Here is a 19312-nt window from a genome sequence, read left to right as displayed (position 1 = left end):
GAGTGGCACTGCAGTGTCACGCAGGATGTCCCTTCCAAAAAACCCTCCCCAATCAGCACATGACGCAAAGAAAAAAAGAGGCGCAATGAGGTAGCTGACTGTGTGAGTAAGATAAGCGACCCTAGTGGCCGACACAAACACCGGGCCCATTTAGGAGTGGCACTGCAGTGTCACGCAGGATGTCCCTTCCAAAAAACCCTCCCCAATCAGCACATGACGCAAAGAAAAAAAGAGGCGCAATGAGGTAGCTGACTGTGTGAGTAAGATTAGCGACCCTAGTGGCCGACACAAACACCGGGCCCATTTAGGAGTGGCACTGCAGTGTCACGCAGGATGTCCCTTCCAAAAAACCCTCCCCAATCAGCACATGACGCAAAGAAAAAAAGAGGCGCAATGAGGTAGCTGACTGTGTGAGTAAGATTAGCGACCCTAGTGGCCGACACAAACACCGGGCCCATTTAGGAGTGGCACTGCAGTGTCACGCAGGATGTCCCTTCCAAAAAACCCTCCCCAATCAGCACATGACGCAAAGAAAAAAAGAGGCGCAATGAGGTAGCTGACTGTGTGAGTAAGATTAGCGACCCTAGTGGCCGACACAAACACCGGGCCCATTTAGGAGTGGCACTGCAGTGTCACGCAGGATGTCCCTTCCAAAAAACCCTCCCCAATCAGCACATGACGCAAAGAAAAAAAGAGGCGCAATGAGGTAGCTGACTGTGTGAGTAAGATTAGCGACCCTAGTGGCCGACACAAACACCGGGCCCATTTAGGAGTGGCACTGCAGTGTCACGCAGGATGTCCCTTCCAAAAAACCCTCCCCAATCAGCACATGACGCAAAGAAAAAAAGAGGCGCAATGAGGTAGCTGACTGTGTGAGTAAGATTAGCGACCCTAGTGGCCGACACAAACACTGGGCCCATTTAGGAGTGGCACTGCAGTGTCACGCAGGATGTCCCTTCCAAAAAACCCTCCCCAAACAGCACATGACGCAAAGAAAAATAAAAGAAAAAAGAGGTGCAAGATGGAATTGTCCTTGGGCCCTCCCACCCACCCTTATGTTGTATAAACAAAACAGGACATGCACACTTTAACCAACCCATCATTTCAGTGACAGGGTCTGCCACACGACTGTGACTGATATGACGGGTTGGTTTGGACCCCCCCCAAAAAAGAAGCAATTAATCTCTCCTTGCACAAACTGGCTCTACAGAGGCAAGATGTCCACCTCATCATCACCCTCCGATATATCACCGTGTACATCCCCCTCCTCACAGATTATCAATTCGTCCCCACTGGAATCCACCATCTCAGCTCCCTGTGTACTTTGTGGAGGCAATTGCTGCTGGTCAATGTCTCCGCGGAGGAATTGATTATAATTCATTTTAATGAACATCATCTTCTCCACATTTTCTGGATGTAACCTCGTACGCCGATTGCTGACAAGGTGAGCGGCGGCACTAAACACTCTTTCGGAGTACACACTTGTGGGAGGGCAACTTAGGTAGAATAAAGCCAGTTTGTGCAATGGCCTCCAAATTGCCTCTTTTTCCTGCCAGTATAAGTATGGACTGTGTGACGTGCCTACTTGGATGCGGTCACTCATATAATCCTCCACCATTCTTTCAATGGTGAGAGAATCATATGCAGTGACAGTAGACGACATGTCCGTAATCGTTGTCAGGTCCTTCAGTCCGGACCAGATGTCAGCATCAGCAGTCGCTCCAGACTGCCCTGCATCACCGCCAGCGGGTGGGCTCGGAATTCTGAGCCTTTTCCTCGCACCCCTAGTTGCGGGAGAATGTGAAGGAGGAGATGTTGACAGGTCGCGTTCCGCTTGACTTGACAATTTTCTCACCAGCAGGTCTTTCAACCCCAGCAGACTTGTGTCTGCCGGAAAGAGAGATCCAAGGTAGGCTTTAAATCTAGGATCGAGCACGGTGGCCAAAATGTAGTGCTCTGATTTCAACAGATTGACCACCCGTGAATCCTTGTTAAGCGAATTAAGGGCTCCATCCACAAGTCCCACATGCCTAGCGGAATCGCTCCGTGTTAGCTCCTCCTTCAATGTCTCCAGCTTCTTCTGCAAAAGCCTGATGAGGGGAATGACCTGACTCAGGCTGGCAGTGTCTGAACTGACTTCACGTGTGGCAAGTTCAAAGGGCATCAGAACCTTGCACAACGTTGAAATCATTCTCCACTGCGCTTGAGACAGGTGCATTCCACCTCCTATATCGTGCTCAATTGTATAGGCTTGAATGGCCTTTTGCTGCTCCTCCAACCTCTGAAGCATATAGAGGGTTGAATTCCACCTCGTTACCACTTCTTGCTTCAGATGATGGCAGGGCAGGTTCAGTAGTTTTTGGTGGTGCTCCAGTCTTCTGTACGTGGTGCCTGTACGCCGAAAGTGTCCCGCAATTTTTCTGGCCACCGACAGCATCTCTTGCACGCCCCTGTCATTTTTTAAATAATTCTGCACCACCAAATTCAAGGTATGTGCAAAACATGGGACGTGCTGGAATTTGCCCATATTTAATGCACACACAATATTGCTGGCGTTGTCCGATGCCACAAATCCACAGGAGAGTCCAATTGGGGTAAGCCATTCCGCGATGATCTTCCTCAGTTGCCGTAAGAGGTTTTCAGCTGTGTGCGTATTCTGGAAAGCGGTGATACAAAGCGTAGCCTGCCTAGGAAAGAGTTGGCGTTTGCGAGATGCTGCTACTGGTGCCGCCGCTGCTGTTCTTGCGGCGGGAGTCCATACATCTACCCAGTGGGCTGTCACAGTCATATAGTCCTGACCCTGCCCTGCTCCACTTGTCCACATGTCCGTGGTTAAGTGGACATTGGGTACAACTGCATTTTTTAGGACACTGGTGAGTCTTTTTCTGACGTCCGTGTACATTCTCGGTATCGCCTGCCTAGAGAAGTGGAACCTAGATGGTATTTGGTAACGGGGGCACACTGCCTCAATAAATTGTCTAGTTCCATGTGAACTAACGGCGGATACCGGACGCACGTCTAACACCAACATAGTTGTCAAGGCCTCAGTTATCCGCTTTGCAGCAGGATGACTGCTGTGATATTTCATCTTCCTCGCAAAGGACTGTTGAACAGTCAATTGCTTACTGGAAGTAGTACAAGTGGGCTTACGACTTCCCCTCTGGGATGACCATCGACTCCCAGCAGCAACAACAGCAGCGCCAGCAGCAGTAGGCGTTACACGCAAGGATGCATCGGAGGAATCCCAGGCAGGAGAGGACTCGTCAGAATTGCCAGTGACATTGCCTGCAGGACTATTGGCATTCCTGGGGAAGGAGGAAATTGACACTGAGGGAGTTGGTGGGGTGGTTTGCTTGAGCTTGGTTACAAGAGGAAGGGATTTACTGGTCAGTGGACTGCTTCCGCTGTCACCCAAAGTTTTTGAACTTGTCACTGACTTATTATGAATGCGCTGCAGGTGACGTATAAGGGAGGATGTTCCGAGGTGGTTAACGTCCTTACCCCTACTTATTACAGCTTGACAAAGGGAACACACGGCTTGACACCTGTTGTCCGCATTTCTGTTGAAATAGTTCCACACCAAAGAGCTGATTTTTTTGGTATTTTCACCAGGCATGTCAACGGCCATATTCCTCCCACGGACAACAGGTGTCTCCCCGGGTGCCTGACTTAAACAAACCACCTCACCATCAGAATCCTCCTGGTCAATTTCCTCCCCAGCGCCAGCAACACCCATATCCTCCTCATCCTGGTGTACTTCAACACTGACATCTTCAATCTGACTATCAGGAACTGGACTGCGGGTGCTCCTTCCAGCACTTGCAGGGGGCGTGCAAATGGTGGAAGGCGCATGCTCTTCACGTCCAGTGTTGGGAAGGTCAGGCATCGCAACCGACACAATTGGACTCTCCTTGTGGATTTGGGATTTCGAAGAACGCACAGTTCTTTGCGGTGCTACTGCTTTTGCCAGCTTGAGTCTTTTCATTTTTCTAGCGAGAGGCTGAGTGCCTCCATCCTCATGTGAAGCTGAACCACTAGCCATGAACATAGGCCAGGGCCTCAGCCGTTCCTTGCCACTCCGTGTGGTAAATGGCATATTGGCAAGTTTACGCTTCTCCTCCGACAATTTTATTTTAGGTTTTGGAGTCCTTTTTTTACTGATATTTGGTGTTTTGGATTTGACATGCTCTGTACTATGACATTGGGCATCGGCCTTGGCAGACGACGTTGCTGGCATTTCATCGTCTCGGCCATGACTAGTGGCAGCAGCTTCAGCACGAGGTGGAAGTGGATCATGATCTTTCCCTAATTTTGGAACCTCAACATTTTTGTTCTCCATATTTTAATAGGCACAACTAAAAGGCACCTCAGGTAAACAATGGAGATGGATGGATACTAGTATACAATTATGGACGGACTGCCGAGTGCCGACACAGAGGTAGCTACAGCCGTGAACTACCGTACTGTGTCTGCTGCTAATATAGACTGGTTGATAAAGAGATGTCGTAGTATGTATGTATGAAGAAGAAAGAAAAAAAAACCACGGTTAGGTGGTATACAATTATGGACGGACTGCCGAGTGCCGACACAGAGGTAGCCACAGCCGTGAACTACCGTACTGTACTGTGTCTGCTGCTAATATAGACTGGTTGATAAAGAGATGTAGTAGTATGTATGTATGAAGAAGAAAGAAAAAAAAACCACGGGTAGGTGGTATACAATTATGGACGGACTGCCGAGTGCCGACACAGAGGTAGCCACAGCCGTGAACTACCGTACTGTACTGTGTCTGCTGCTAATATAGACTGGTTGATAAAGAGATGTCGTAGTATGTATGTATGAAGAAGAAAGAAAAAAAAACCACGGTTAGGTGGTATACAATTATGGACGGACTGCCGAGTGCCGACACAGAGGTAGCCACAGCCGTGAACTACCGTACTGTACTGTGTCTGCTGCTAATATAGACTGGTTGATAAAGAGATGTCGTAGTATGTATGTATAAAGAAGAAAGAAAAAAAAACCACGGTTAGGTGGTATACAATTATGGACGGACTGCCGAGTGCCGACACAGAGGTAGCCACAGCCGTGAACTACCGTACTGTACTGTGTCTGCTGCTAATATAGACTGGTTGATAAAGAGATGTCGTAGTATGTATGTATGAAGAAGAAAGAAAAAAAAACCACGGTTAGGTGGTATACAATTATGGACGGACTGCCGAGTGCCGACACAGAGGTAGCCACAGCTGTGAACTACCGTACTGTACTGTGTCTGCTGCTAATATAGACTGGTTGATAAAGAGATGTCGTAGTATGTATGTATAAAGAAGAAAGAAAAAAAAACCATGGTTAGGTGGTATACAATTATGGACGGACTGCCGAGTGCCGACACAGAGGTAGCCACAGCCGTGAACTACCGTACTGTACTGTGTCTGCTGCTAATATAGACTGGTTGATAAAGAGATGTAGTAGTATGTATGTATAAAGAAGAAAGAAAAAAAAACCACGGGTAGGTGGTATACAATTATGGATGGACTGCCGAGTGCCGACACAGAGGTAGCTACAGCCGTGAACTACCGTACTGTGTCTGCTGCGACTGGATGATAAATAATGATATAAAAAATATATATATATCACTACTGCAGCCGGACAGGTATATATATTATATAATGACGGACCTGCTGGACACTGTCTGTCAGCAGAATGAGTTTTTTATAGAATAAAAAAAAAAACACCACACAAGTGAAGTCACACGACGAGTGTTTAACTTTTTCAGGCAATCACAATATAGTATACTACTAACTATACTGGTGGTCAGTGTGGTCAGGTCACTGGTCAGTCACACTGGCAGTGGCACTCCTGCAGCAAAAGTGTGCACTGTTTAATTTTAATATAATATGTACTCCTGGCTCCTGCTATAACCTATAACTGGCACTGCAGTGCTCCCCAGTCTCCCCCACAATTATAAGCTGTGTGAGCTGAGCACAGTCAGATATATAATATATACATAGATGATGCAGCACACTGGGCTGAGCAGTGCACACAGATATGGTATGTGACTGTCTTGTACTCCTGGCTCCTGCTATAACCTATAACTGGCACTGCAGTGCTCCCCAGTCTCCCCCACAATTATAAGCTGTGTGAGCTGAGCACAGTCAGATATATAATATATACATAGATGATGCAGGCATGCAGCACACTGGGCTGAGCAGTGCACACAGATATGGTATGTGACTGAGTCACTGTGTGTACCGTTTTTTTCAGGCAGAGAACGGATATATTAAATAAAACAACTGCACTGCTGGTGGTCACTGTGGTCAGTCACTAAACTCTGCACTCTCTTCTACAGTATCAGCCTCAGGTCAATCTCTCTCTCTCTCTCCTAATCTAAATGGAGAGGACGCCAGCCACGTCCTCTCTCTATCAATCTCAATGCACGTGTGAAAATGGCGGCGACGCGCGGCTCCTTATATAGAATCCGAGTCTCGCGAGAATCCGACAGCGTCATGATGACGTTCGGGCGCGCTCGGGTTAACCGAGCAAGGCGGGAAGATCCGAGTCGCTCGGACCCGTGAAAAAAAACATGAAGTTCGTGCGGGTTCGGATTCAGAGAAACCGAACCCGCTCATCTCTAATATATATACACATACACACACAACATTTGGAGGCAGGTGACACACACACATACACACACACACACACACAACATTTGGAGGCAGGCGGCATTCTGGAGACTGGACACCAGCAAATATCACAAGAGTATTTATTCTACCAACGTTTCAGGGCTCCTGCCCCTTCCTCGGGACATAACACACAGCAAAATAGTGCACATATTTATAGTAAAAAACATAAGTGTAACTTACCCCCATTGTGACCCTTCCAGCGTTTTCTCCATGGCTACTGCAAACCAGATTCCTTGTTCAGGGCACTTCCGGTCGCAGGACCTCCACGAAATCAGACGTTCCGTCATCCAGCCAGCAGTTGCCATGGGAACCGCTGTAATACAGCAAAGAATAAATACAATAATAAAAAAAGTGCATATAGCGCAGGACATAATACACACATAGGGGGTCATTTCGATCCGATCGCACCCTGCAGTTGTTCGCAGCGCAGCAATTGAGTCAGAACTGCACATGCGCTGGCGCTGCAGTGCGCCGGCGCATGCCAAACGGCTGAAGGCCGTTGTTACCTAGCGATCGCCTCTGCCTGGTTGACAGGCAGAAGCATTCGCTGGGTGGGAGCAGGCGGCACGGCTGCGTTTAGCTGCTGTTTTTGGGGCGCGGTCCAGCCAATGCAGACGTGGCCGGACCTTGTGGGGGGCGGCCCGCAGCGGCTGCGTGACATCACACGCAGCCGCTGTGACCTGGGGCAGCGATGAGTAACAGGAGCTGCGCTGGCCGGGAGTAAGTCTTCAAGTACAAAAGCATCGCCGCTGTGCGATGCTTTTGTACTTGTGCGTGAGGGGGGGGGGGGCGGACTGATATGCGGTGCGGATTAGCCCTGTGCTGGGCGTCTCCCCGCACGACTGGGAAGATGATCCTAGCTGTGCTAAATTTAGCACAGCTACGATCAACTCGTAATTACCCCCCTAGTAAGAGCGCTATAATAGTAACAAATATACAAAAGTGACATCATAAATCCATATAAGCCAGTGGTTTTCCAATCACGGCGCCCTAGAATATCAGAATTTTTTTCACGGCACCCCTCGGCCAAAAATTTCTTATTGAGAAATTTAGAAAGAAATATTACATTAAGTAGATTGCGTTTATATGTCATCCTGAGGGTCAGTTGTGTGGCGAGGAACAAGATTTGCTTCTGTTTGGTCACATATTTTATGACTGGCAGCCACCAGCACTGGTTTTGCCTATTATATTGACCATGAAAAATTTAAATTGGTCCTGGACCACCAACCCAGGGCACCCCTGTAAGTGTCCCGAGGCACCCCAGGGAGCCATGGCACACAGTTTGGGAACCTCTGATATAAGCTATAAATCAGTTAAAACATTATACTTATGTAAATAAGAATAAAACCATATACTGTAGAGATCTCAAGGACATAAAAATTCATAAAGGTAAATATCACAATCAGTGATCAAATGATTTTTTTTCTTCAAAAAAACAATGATGAGAGCATACTTTCAGCAAATGCATAAAAACTGATAATTTGGGCACTAGCCCCATCTAGTGGTTGTACTATGAAACTGCATTAATATCTATTCATAGATACAGGAAATGGGATCAGTACGAGATCCCGGCGGTCGGAATACACAGAGCCGGCCCTAACCAATATGATGCCCATGGCAAGATTTTGGCTGGTGCCCCCTAGCACCGCCGCTAGTTCCACCTCTGACCCTGCACCCCTTTCCCAGCACCATCACCCCCCCACCCATAGCAGTCCTTTTTTTTTTTTTTTTTTTCCTACCCCCTTTAATTTAAATAAGAACAGTGTGCACATTCGGCATACAGCCCAAAAAGGTATGTGGTTTTGCTGGCAAGGGGCATGTCCAAACAATAGTACCCCCAATTCAAATTATGCTTCCCCCTCCTCCTCCCCTCCCATCCTCCCTCACTGCCACTGACTTTGCCTCCTTCTTCATCTCCAAAATTGAGGATATCCGACACGACATCTCCCGCCGTCACCCCTCTGCTACCCCCCTGCCCCCTCTATCCCTCCCCTCCATCTTTCCCACCCTGTCCTCCTTCCATCCGACTTCAGAAAAGGAAGTCCACTCCCTCATCTTATCCTCCCCCCCCACCACCTGCCCCCTGGACCCCCTCCCGTCTTCTCCGCTCCCTCTCCCCCACTGCCTGCTCCCACCTTGCTCACCTCTTTAACCTGTCCCTCTCCACCGGCATCTTCCCCTCACCATTCAAACATGCTCTGGTCTCACCTATTCTCAAAAAACCCAACCTCGACCCCTCATCACCCACTAACTACCGCCCCATCTCTCTTCTCCCTTTCGCCTCCAAATTACTTGAACGACTAGTCTACAGCCGTCTCACAAGCTACCTCTCTGACAACTCCGTCCTCGATCCACTACAATCTGGCTTTCGCCCACTCCACTCAACTGAGACTGCCCTGGTGAAAGTCACCAATGACCTGCTTTCAGCCAAATCCAGGGGCCACTTCTCTCTGCTCATCCTTCTGGACCTCTCTGCTGCCTCTGACACCGTACATCATCCTCTCCTTCTCGGCACACTCCAAAACGCTGGCCTCTCTAGCACTGTCCTTGACTGGTTTTCTTCTTACCTCACTAACCGCTCCTTCTCTGTGTCTGCCTCAAGCACCACCTCACACCCTTCCATCCTTCCTGTTGGTGTCCCTCAGGGTTCTGTCCTTGGACCCCTTCTGTTCTCCCTGTATACCTCTCCCCTGGGTGCGCTCATTAACTCATTTGGCCTTCAATACCACCTCTATGCTGATGACACACAACTCTACCTCTCATCTCCTGATCTGTCCCCCTCTGTCCTCTCTCAGGTTTCCAGCTGCCTCTCTGCAATCTCCTCCTGGATGTCTGAACGCTCTCTAAAGCTCAACATGGACAAAACGGAACTCATCATCTTCCCCCCATCCAGAGCAACACCCCCGACCAATATCTCCATCATTGTTGACAACACCACCATCTCCCCCGTTCCCCAACTCCGCTGCCTGGGCGTCACTCTTGACTCCTCCCTCTCCTTTGCACCCCACATCCAAGCTATGGCACAATCCTGTCGTTTCCAGCTACGCAACATTGCTCGTATCAGGCCATATCTCTCCCAGAGTGCAACTAAACTCATCATCCACTCACTGGTCATCTCACGACTTGATTACTGCAATGTCCTCCTCACTGGCCTCGCTTGCTCCCATCTTGCTCCCCTCCAATCTGTCCTGAACTCCGCAGCTAGGCTTATCTTCCTCTCCCGCCGCACCACATCTGCCACTCCCCTTCAACAAAATCTACACTGGCTCCCATTCCCCTACAGAATCCTCTTCAAACTCCTCACCCTCACATACAAGGCCATCTCTAATTCCACTGCTCCCTACATCTCCAACCTCCTTTCCCTTCATACTCCCTCCCGCCCCCTACGGTCGACTAATGACCGTCGCCTCTCCACCGCCCTGGTCACTGCTTCCCATGCACGAGTTCAGGATTTTGCACGTGCTGCACCCCTTCAGTGGAACGCACTCCCCCGCTCCATTAGACTCTCCCCAACCTTGCAAAGCTTCAAACGGGCTCTAAAAACCCACCTATTCATCAAAGCGTACCCTTCTAATGCATAACCCAGAGCTGAAGCCGCACCTCCACCCCCTGCCTCATGCCGTGAACATCTCAGCTTTGCTTGCATACTGCCATCAGGCTACCTCCCACTTGCCTGCACCTCTTGTCATCTGTCTGTTGCCCCTCCCCAATAGATTGTTAGCTCTTCAGAGCAGGGCCCTCTTTCCTCTTGTTATCTAAGCCCTCGTCTCAACACATTTCACTCACAGCTCTCCCCTACTCAACGACCATTTTTATCCTGCTAGTAAAGGCTCATCTCCATCTATGACCACCAGCCTCTAGTAGTACGATGATCACTCCCTCAATACTTACATCTTAGCTGTACTATGTCTTGAGAATGTGTGGTGCTCTGTTACCTGTACTCTATTTCTGTTATTTATTTACTGTAATGCAATGTTTTGTCCCCTGTACTGTCCTTTGTACGGCGCTGCGAAACACATGTGGCGCCTTATAAATAAAATGTAATAATAATAATAATAATAATAGTGCAACTTTATTCACAATTTATAATGCGATAGTGTCCTTTATTCACATTAAATCACACAGTAGTACCACTTTACCTTGCATACGTTACTACTCACAGTAGTGCCCCTCATTCACATTACCTCATACTGAATTGCTCCTTATTCACATTACATCACACCATATTGCTCTTTATTCTCATGACACCATACCATATTGCTCCTTATTTACATTACACCATATTGCTCTTTATTCACATTAGACCACACAGTAGTGCCCTTTCTATACGTTACGCCACACAGTAGTGCCCTTTCTATACGTTACACCACACAGTAGAACACCTTATACACATAATACCACACATTGGTAATGCATTTATACACATAATACCACACAGTAATGCCCCTTACACATATGACACACATTATTAATGTCCTTAGAAACATAATGCGCCTTACACAGTATGCTAACCCTTATTAATGCCCTTATACACATAATGACACACATAATGTCCCTTACACATATGCCACACATTATTAGTGCCCTTATACACATAATGACACACATAGTGCACCTTACACATATGTTGCACATTATTAATGACCTTATACACATAATGACACATATAGTTCCTGGCGTGAGTTAACTGGCAGCTCTGCTAATACCGGGTGCCTATTATTTATGAAAATGCATCTTATTTGCATTGCTATGTGGCTAGGATGCACAAGCAGCTTCTGCTGATTAAAATGATATGCAGCATGCCTATATACTGTGTGCGACTGTGGCTGTATCTGCATACAAAATGCTACACACAGAATATAGGCATGCCGCATATCATTTTAATCAGCAGAAGCTGCCTGTGCCCCTAGGCATACCAGATGCCCTAGGCAATTGCCTAGTTTGCCTATGCCTAGGGCCGGCTCTGGGAATACAGACACCGGGATCCCGACTGGCGCAATCCCGACAGGGGGGCAAGCGCAACGTAGCCGCACATTGTTAATGCCCTTATACACATAATGACACACATAATGTCCCTTACACATATGCCACACATTATTAGTGCCCTTATACACATGACACACATAGTGCCCCTTACACATATGTTACACATTATTAATGACCTTATACACATAATGACACATATTGGCCCTCATTCCGAGTTGATCGCTCGCAAGGCGATTTTAGCAGAGTTGCTCACGCTAAGCCGCCGCCTACTGGGAGTGTATCTTAGCATCTTAAAATTGCGAACGATGTATTCGCAATATTGCGATTACAAACTACTTAGCAGTTTCAGAGTAGCTCCACACTTACTCGGCATCTGCGATCAGTTCAGTGCTTGTCGTTCCTGGTTTGACGTCACAAACACACCCAGCGTTCGCCCAGACACTCCCCCGTTTCCCCGGCCACTCCTGCGTTTTTTCCGGAAACGGTAGCGTTTTTTCCCGCACGCCCATAAAACGGCCTGTTTCCGCCCAGTAACACCCATTTCCTGTCAATCACACTACGATCGCCGGAGCGATGAAAAAGCCGTGAGTAAAAATACTATCTCCATTGTAAAATTACTTGGCGCAGTCGCAGTGCGAATATTGCGCATGCGTACTAAGCGGAATTTCACTGCGATGCGATGAAAAATACCGAGCGAACGACTCGGAATGAGGGCCATACTGTAGTTCCTGGCGTGAGTTAACTGGCAGCTCTGCTAATGCCGGGTGCCTATTATTTATGAAAATGCATCTTATTTGCATTGCTAAGTGGCTAGGATGCACAAGCAGCTTCTGCTGATTAAAATGATATGCAGCATGCCTATATACTGTGTGCGACTGTGGCTGTATCTGCATACAAAATGCTACACACAGAATATAGGCATGCCGCATATCATTTTAATCAGCAGAAGCTGCCTGTGCACCTAGGCATACCAGATGCCCTAGGCAATTGCCTAGTTTGCCTATGCCTAGGGCCGGCTCTGGGAATAGAGACACCAAGATCCCGACCGGCGCAATCCCGACAGGGGGGCGAGCGCAACGTAGCCCCTTGTGGGCTCACTCCGCTCGCCACGCTGCGGGCACAGTGCCTTGCTACGCTTGGCACACTAATTTATTCTCCCTCTATGGGTGTCGTGGACACCCACAGAGGGAGAATAAGTCGGGATTGTGCCGGTCGGGATCCCGGTGTCGGCATTCCGACCATCGGGATCCCGTCCGGTGGGATCTTGACCGCATCCCCAGGAAATATGTAATAATCACAATAAGGAACAAATCATCACCTTAAATGAAATGGATTAAACCTAAAGAATCATTGAGGCCCCTGGGTATTACCATATCTAAACGAAAAATCCATTTAGATTCAAGTTGTAAGAGTTTTGTAGACCTATTTCCCCCTCGCAAGAGCCCAGAATGTGATCAATGATCTTATATTTTAATGTTGCCATATTATGTCGTTCTTGCATGTAATGTCTGGCAACAGGTTGGTCACTATGTCCAGATTGTAATGCTGCACAGATGGCCATAGGATGATGTGCCATCCATGTCTTAAACATGCAATCTGTTTTTCCTACATAATACAGTCCACATGGACAGATAATTATGTAGATTACATGTGTGGACGTTCAAGTAAGTGGCCATTGGATCTGTACTCTTTTCCCTGAGTGTGGATGTAAAAAGGAATCTCCGGGACTTAAGTATGAGCAGGTGGTACAGCCCAAACATTTAAAACATCCATTTTTTCTAGCCAGAAAATTCTTACAGGGGGTTCCTTATCAAAACCTGTGATATCTGTTTTAACAACAATGGGGGTCATTCCGAGTTGTTAGCTCGTTGCCGATTTTCGCAACGGAGCGATTAAGGCAAAAATGCGCATGCGCATGGTACGCAGTGCGCATGCGTTAAGTATTTTAGCTAGTGATGTGCACCGGAAATTTTTCGGGTTTTGGTTTTGGATTCGGTTCCGCGGCCGTGTTTTGGATTCGGACGCGTTTTGGCAAAACCTCCCTGAAAATTTTTCGTCGGATTCGGGTGTTTTTTTTACAAAAACAGCTTAAATCATAGAATTTGGGGGTCATTTTGATCCCATAGTATTATGAACCTCAATAACCATAATTTCCACTCATTTCCAGTCTATTCTGAACACCTCACACCTCACAATATTATTTTTAATCCTAAAATTTGCACTGAGGTCGTTGGATGACTAAGCTAAGCGACCCAAGTGGCCGACACAAACACCTGGCCTATCTAGGAGTGGCACTGCAGTGTCAGGCAGGATGGCACTTCAAAAAAATAGTCCCCAAACAGCACATGATGCAAAGAAAAAAAGAGGCGCAATGAGGTAGCTGTGTGACTAAGCTAAGCGACCCAAGTGGCCGACACAAACACCTGGCCTATCTAGGAGTGGCACTGCAGTGTCAGGCAGGATGGCACTTCAAAAAAATAGTCCCCAAACAGCACATGATGCAAAGAAAAAAAGAGGCGCAATGAGGTAGCTGTGTGACTAAGCTAAGCGACCCAAGTGGCCGACACAAACACCTGGCCCATCTAGGAGTGGCACTGCAGTGTCAGACAGGATGGCACTTCAAAAAAATAGTCCCCAAACCGCACATGATGCAAAGAAAAAAAGAGGCACAATGAGGTAGCTGTGTGACTAAGCTAAGCGACCCAAGTGGCCGACACAAACACCTGGCCCATCTAGGAGTGGCACTGCAGTGTCAGACAGGATGGCCGATTTAAAAAAATAGTCCCCAAACAGCACATGATGCAAAGAAAAAAAGAGGTGCACCAAGGTCACTGGATGGCTAAGCTAAGCGACCCAAGTGGCCGACACAAACACCTGGCCCATCTAAGAGTGGCACTGCAGTGTCAGACAGGATGGCCGATTCAAAAAATAGTCCCCAAACGGCACATGATACAAAGAAAAAAAGAGGTGCACCAAGGTCGCTGGATGACTAAGCTAAGCGACCCAAGTGGCCGACACAAACAACTGGCCCATCTAGGAGTGGCACTGCAGGTTTCTAATGAGAGGATGAGTGCTTCATCCTCATGTGAATCTGAACCACTAGCCATGAACATAGGCCAGGGCCTCAGCCGTTCCTTGCCACTCTGTCGTAAATGGCATATTGGCAAGTTAATGCTTCTCATCAGACGCTTTTAATTTTGATTTTTGGGTCATTTTACTGAACTTTTGTGGTATACTTGACGACACAGAAGTAGAGCAATGGACTACTGTACCGTACTGCTATATATATACTGGTGGTCAGCAAAATTCTGCACTGTTCTCCTACTATGTACTGTGCATAACTAAAATGCAGCACAGGTATGGCTGCATAGTATACTTGACGACACAGAGGTAGAGCAGTGGACTACTGTACCGTACTGCTATATATATACTGGTGGTCAGCAAAATTCTGCACTGTCCTCCTACTATATACTGCGCAGAACTAAAATGCAGCACAGGTATGGATGCATAGTATACTTGACGAGCCAGAGGTAGAGCAGTGGACTACTGTACCGTACTGCTATATATATATGTATATATATACTGGTGGTCAGCAAAAATCTGCACTGTCCTCCTACTATATACTGTGCACAACTAAAATGCAGCACAGGTATGGCTGCATAGTATACTTGACGACACAGAGGTAGAGCAGTGGACTACTGTACCGTACTGCTATATATATACTGGTGGTCAGCAAAATTCTGCACTGTCCTCCTACTATATACTGCGCACAACTAAAATACAGCAGAGAAGGATGCATAGTATACTTGACAACACAGAGGTAGAGCAGTGGACTACTGTACCATACTGCTATATATATACTGGTGGTCAGCAAAATTCTGCACTGTCCTCCTACTATATACTGCGCACAACTAAAATACAGCACAGGTATGGATGCATAGTATACTTGACGACACAGAGGTAGATCAGTGGACTACTGTACCGTACTGCTATATATATACTGGTGGTCAGCAAAATTCTGCACTGTCCTCCTACTATATACTGCGCAAAACTAAAATGCAGCACAGGTATGGCTGCATAGTATACTTGACGACACAGAGGTAGAGCAGTGGACTACTGTACCGTACTGCTATATATATACTGGTGGTCAGCAAAATTCTGCACTGTCCTCCTACTATATACTGCGCACAACTAAAATGCAGCACAGGTATGGATGCATAGTATACTTGACGACACAGAGGTAGAGCAGTGGACTACTGTACCGTACTGCTATATATATATATATATATATATATATACTGGTAGTCAGCAAAATTCTGCACTGTCCTACTATATAGTGCGCACAACTAAAATGCAGCACAGGTATGGATGCATAGTATACTTGACGACACAGAGGTAGAGCAGTGGACTACTGTACCATACTGCTATATATATACTGGTGGTCAGCAAAATTCTGCACTGTCCTCCTACTATATACTGCGCAGAACTAAAATGCAGCACAGGTATGGATGCATAGTATACTTGACGACACAGAGGTAGGTAGAGCAGTGGACTACTGTACTGTACTGCTGTGTATATATATATATATATATATATATATATAGTGGTGGTCAGCAAAATTCTGCACTGTCCTCCTACTATATAGTGCGCACAACTAAAATGCAGCACAGGTACGGATGCATAGTATACTTGACGACACAGAGGTAGAGCAGTGGACCACTGTACCATACTGCTATATATATATACTGGTGGTCAGCAAAATTCTACACTCTCCTCCTACTATATACTGCGCACAACTAAAATGCAGCACAGGTATGGATGGATAGTATACTTGACGACACAGAGGTAGAGCAATGGAGTACTGTACCGTACTGCTATATTTATATATATATACTGGTGGTCACAGCAAAATTCTTCTCTGTCCTCCTACTATATACTACAATGCAGCACAGGTATGGAGCGTTTTTCAGGCAGAGAATGTAGATATTTTCAGCACACTGAGCACAGATATTTGCAAGCACACTGAGCACAGATATTTGCAGCACACTGAGCATAGATATTTGCAGCACACTGAGCACAGAAACTGAGAGAACGCAGCCACGTCCTCTCGCTATCATCTCCAAAGCACGAGTGAAAAAGGCAGCGACGCGCGGCTCCTTATATAGAATACGTTTCTCGCGAGAATCCGACAGCGGGATGATGACGTTCGGGCGCGTTCGGGTTAACCGAGCAAGGCGGGAAGATCCGAGGCTGCCTCGGAACCGTGTAAATTGGGTGAAGTTCGGGGGGGGGTTCGGATCCCGAGGAACCGAACCCGCTCATCACTAATTTTAGCACTAAACTTAGTAGATTTACTCACGTCCGAACTAAGAATTTTCATAGTTGAAATGGTCGGAGTGTGATTGGCAGGAAGTGGGTGTTTCTGGGCGGAAACTGACCATTTTCTCGGAGTGTGCGGAAAAACGCAGGCGTGCCAGGATAAAACGCGGGAGTGTCTGGAGAAACGGGGGAGTGGCTGGCCAAACACAGGGCGTGTTTGTGACGTCAAACCAGGAACGAAACGGGCTGAGCTAATCGCAGTGTAGGAGTAAGTCTTGAGCTACTCAGAAACTGCTAAGAATTTTCTATTCGCAATTCTGCTAATCTTTCATTCGCAATACTTTAATGTTCCTACCACGTTTAAAACTAGGCATAATTCGAGTGTGATGGAAACATTTCAATGCTGGGTCAGATGTAATAATTTGCCACAGATCTTTTGTTTTCTTAGAGGTCTGTGGACTGATATTATTGAATATATTAACCCACTGGATTTTAATTTGTACCAGGGTAGTTTTTTCTTAGACCTGTCGATGCTATTAGCAACCGCCTTCTCTCTGGCCTTAATTAGTTCCTTCAAAGGGTACCCTTTCTCAAATTTCCTGGTCAGTGGTGGTCATTCCGAGTTTATCGCTCGCTAGCAACTTTTTGCAGCGCTGCGATCAAGTTAAAACTTGTCAAAACTGCGCATGCGTATGCACCGCAATGTGCAGGCGCGTTGTACGGGTACACAGAGGATCGGTGCTGGGCAATGTATTTAATGAAGAATCCATTCGCACAGCCGATCGCAAGGTGATTGACAGAAAGAGAGCATTTATGGGTGTCAACTGACCGTTTTCTGGGAGTGTTTGGAAAAACGCAGGCGTGTCCAAGCATTTGCAGGGCGGGTGTTTGACAATTCCGGGACCGGACAGGCTGAAGTGATCGCAGCGGCTGAGTAACTCCAGAGCTACTCAGAAACTTACAAAAAACTTTTTTCGTTCCATCGGCTGCATAAGCGTTCGCACACTTGCAAAAGTGAAAATACACTCCCCCATAGGCGGCGACTGTCTAATCGCAGCACAGCAAAAAGTTTCTAGCGAGCTATCAACTCAGAATGACCCCCATAATCTCTAGTTGTTTATTTCAGGCCTCCTTATTGCTGGTAATTTTACATACTCTCAGGAATTGTGAGTATGGCAACCCCTTGACCGTTGAAATGGGATGAAAGCTATGATGATATAGTAGCGTATTACGGGCTGTGGGCTTGGTATATAAACATGTGTCAATTAACCCATTATGTAACCGTATGCAGACATCCAAAAAAACAGATTTCCTCTTTGCTTCTAGTTTAGGTAAATTTAATTGGGCTATCCGACCTATTCTGCAAATCTATGGTCTGGTTAAGTACTTTTATGTCACCTTTCCAAAAGATTAACAAGTCGTCTATGTACCTGTAATATAAAACTAAACAACGTGACATCAAAGGATCCTCAAAAAACACATTCCTTTCAACTTGCCACATATAACTGTTTGCGATTGCTGGGGCTACCGGGGATCCCATAGCACACACGGTAACTTGGCGGTAAACAGGAAATAATTGTGTTTCAATGTAAATTCTAAGAGTTGTAAAAAAAATAGTACATCTGGCCGTATGTATTTAGGATTCCCTGTCGGCAACTGTCTTACCGCTTTAAGTCCCCCATCATGGGGGATACAGGTATATAGGCTTGTGACATCAAGTGATGCCAAAGTGACATCTTCAGGAATAAACTCCAAGGTTCTCAACTCATCAAGCAGCATACTGGTATCCTTCAGAAGTGTGAAGGTACCCTGTATGCATGGTTGTAGCTAGATATCCTGTAAAATGGCTACTGGTTCACATAGTGACCCCCTGGCAGATATGATAGGAGGGCACTGTGTGTTTTTATGTATCTTCGATCTTTGATGCCTTCTTCAGTTGCTCTCTGGACAATAGTTTCCAACTTAACCTTGCATTCCTGAGTAGGACTTTTGAAAGGCGACAGTAGGTTTTTGTATCTCCCAACAACCGTTCACATTCTCTGATGTAATCGGCAGTAACCTGGACAACAATAGATCAACTTTGTCCGCACCGCAGATAATGATGTCATGTCACGTATTTTGCCCAGATCAGACAATGCCTTAAATTCTCCTATAGATAAATTTGATTTATAAGAGGTTTTCACCATAGAGGGTACCTTATCTAGGAGTCTGTGAAACGTTTTAATGGACGAGTTACTGGAGACAGGATCAAAACAGGAAGTTTTTCCTTGATGTGCAATTCTTGGAGGTAAAGGTGCCTGTGCAGAAGGTGTCTGTTTACAAAAGTG

General features: G+C 46.7%; 1 protein-coding gene and 1 long non-coding RNA gene across 2 annotated transcripts in view; one reads left to right on the top strand and one right to left on the bottom strand.

The window, feature by feature from the left end:
- LOC134927875 (uncharacterized) overlaps nt 1-6987 on the bottom strand; it is a 52817-nt gene extending 45830 nt beyond the window's left edge. Inside the window, exon 1 of the long non-coding RNA XR_010177762.1 lies at nt 6861-6987. This is a non-coding gene — a long non-coding RNA (uncharacterized LOC134927875). The remainder of the gene's footprint in view (nt 1-6860) is intronic.
- Nucleotides 1-19312, top strand: part of LOC134927848 (uncharacterized) — a 173675-nt gene that overhangs the window by 15900 nt on the left and 138463 nt on the right. The gene's annotated exons all lie outside the window — the stretch shown is intronic.

Source organism: Pseudophryne corroboree, chromosome 1, assembly GCF_028390025.1.
Source record: "Pseudophryne corroboree isolate aPseCor3 chromosome 1, aPseCor3.hap2, whole genome shotgun sequence".
Classification (NCBI taxonomy): domain Eukaryota; kingdom Metazoa; phylum Chordata; class Amphibia; order Anura; family Myobatrachidae; genus Pseudophryne; species Pseudophryne corroboree.
This window is presented reverse-complemented; position numbering and strand designations above follow the sequence as displayed.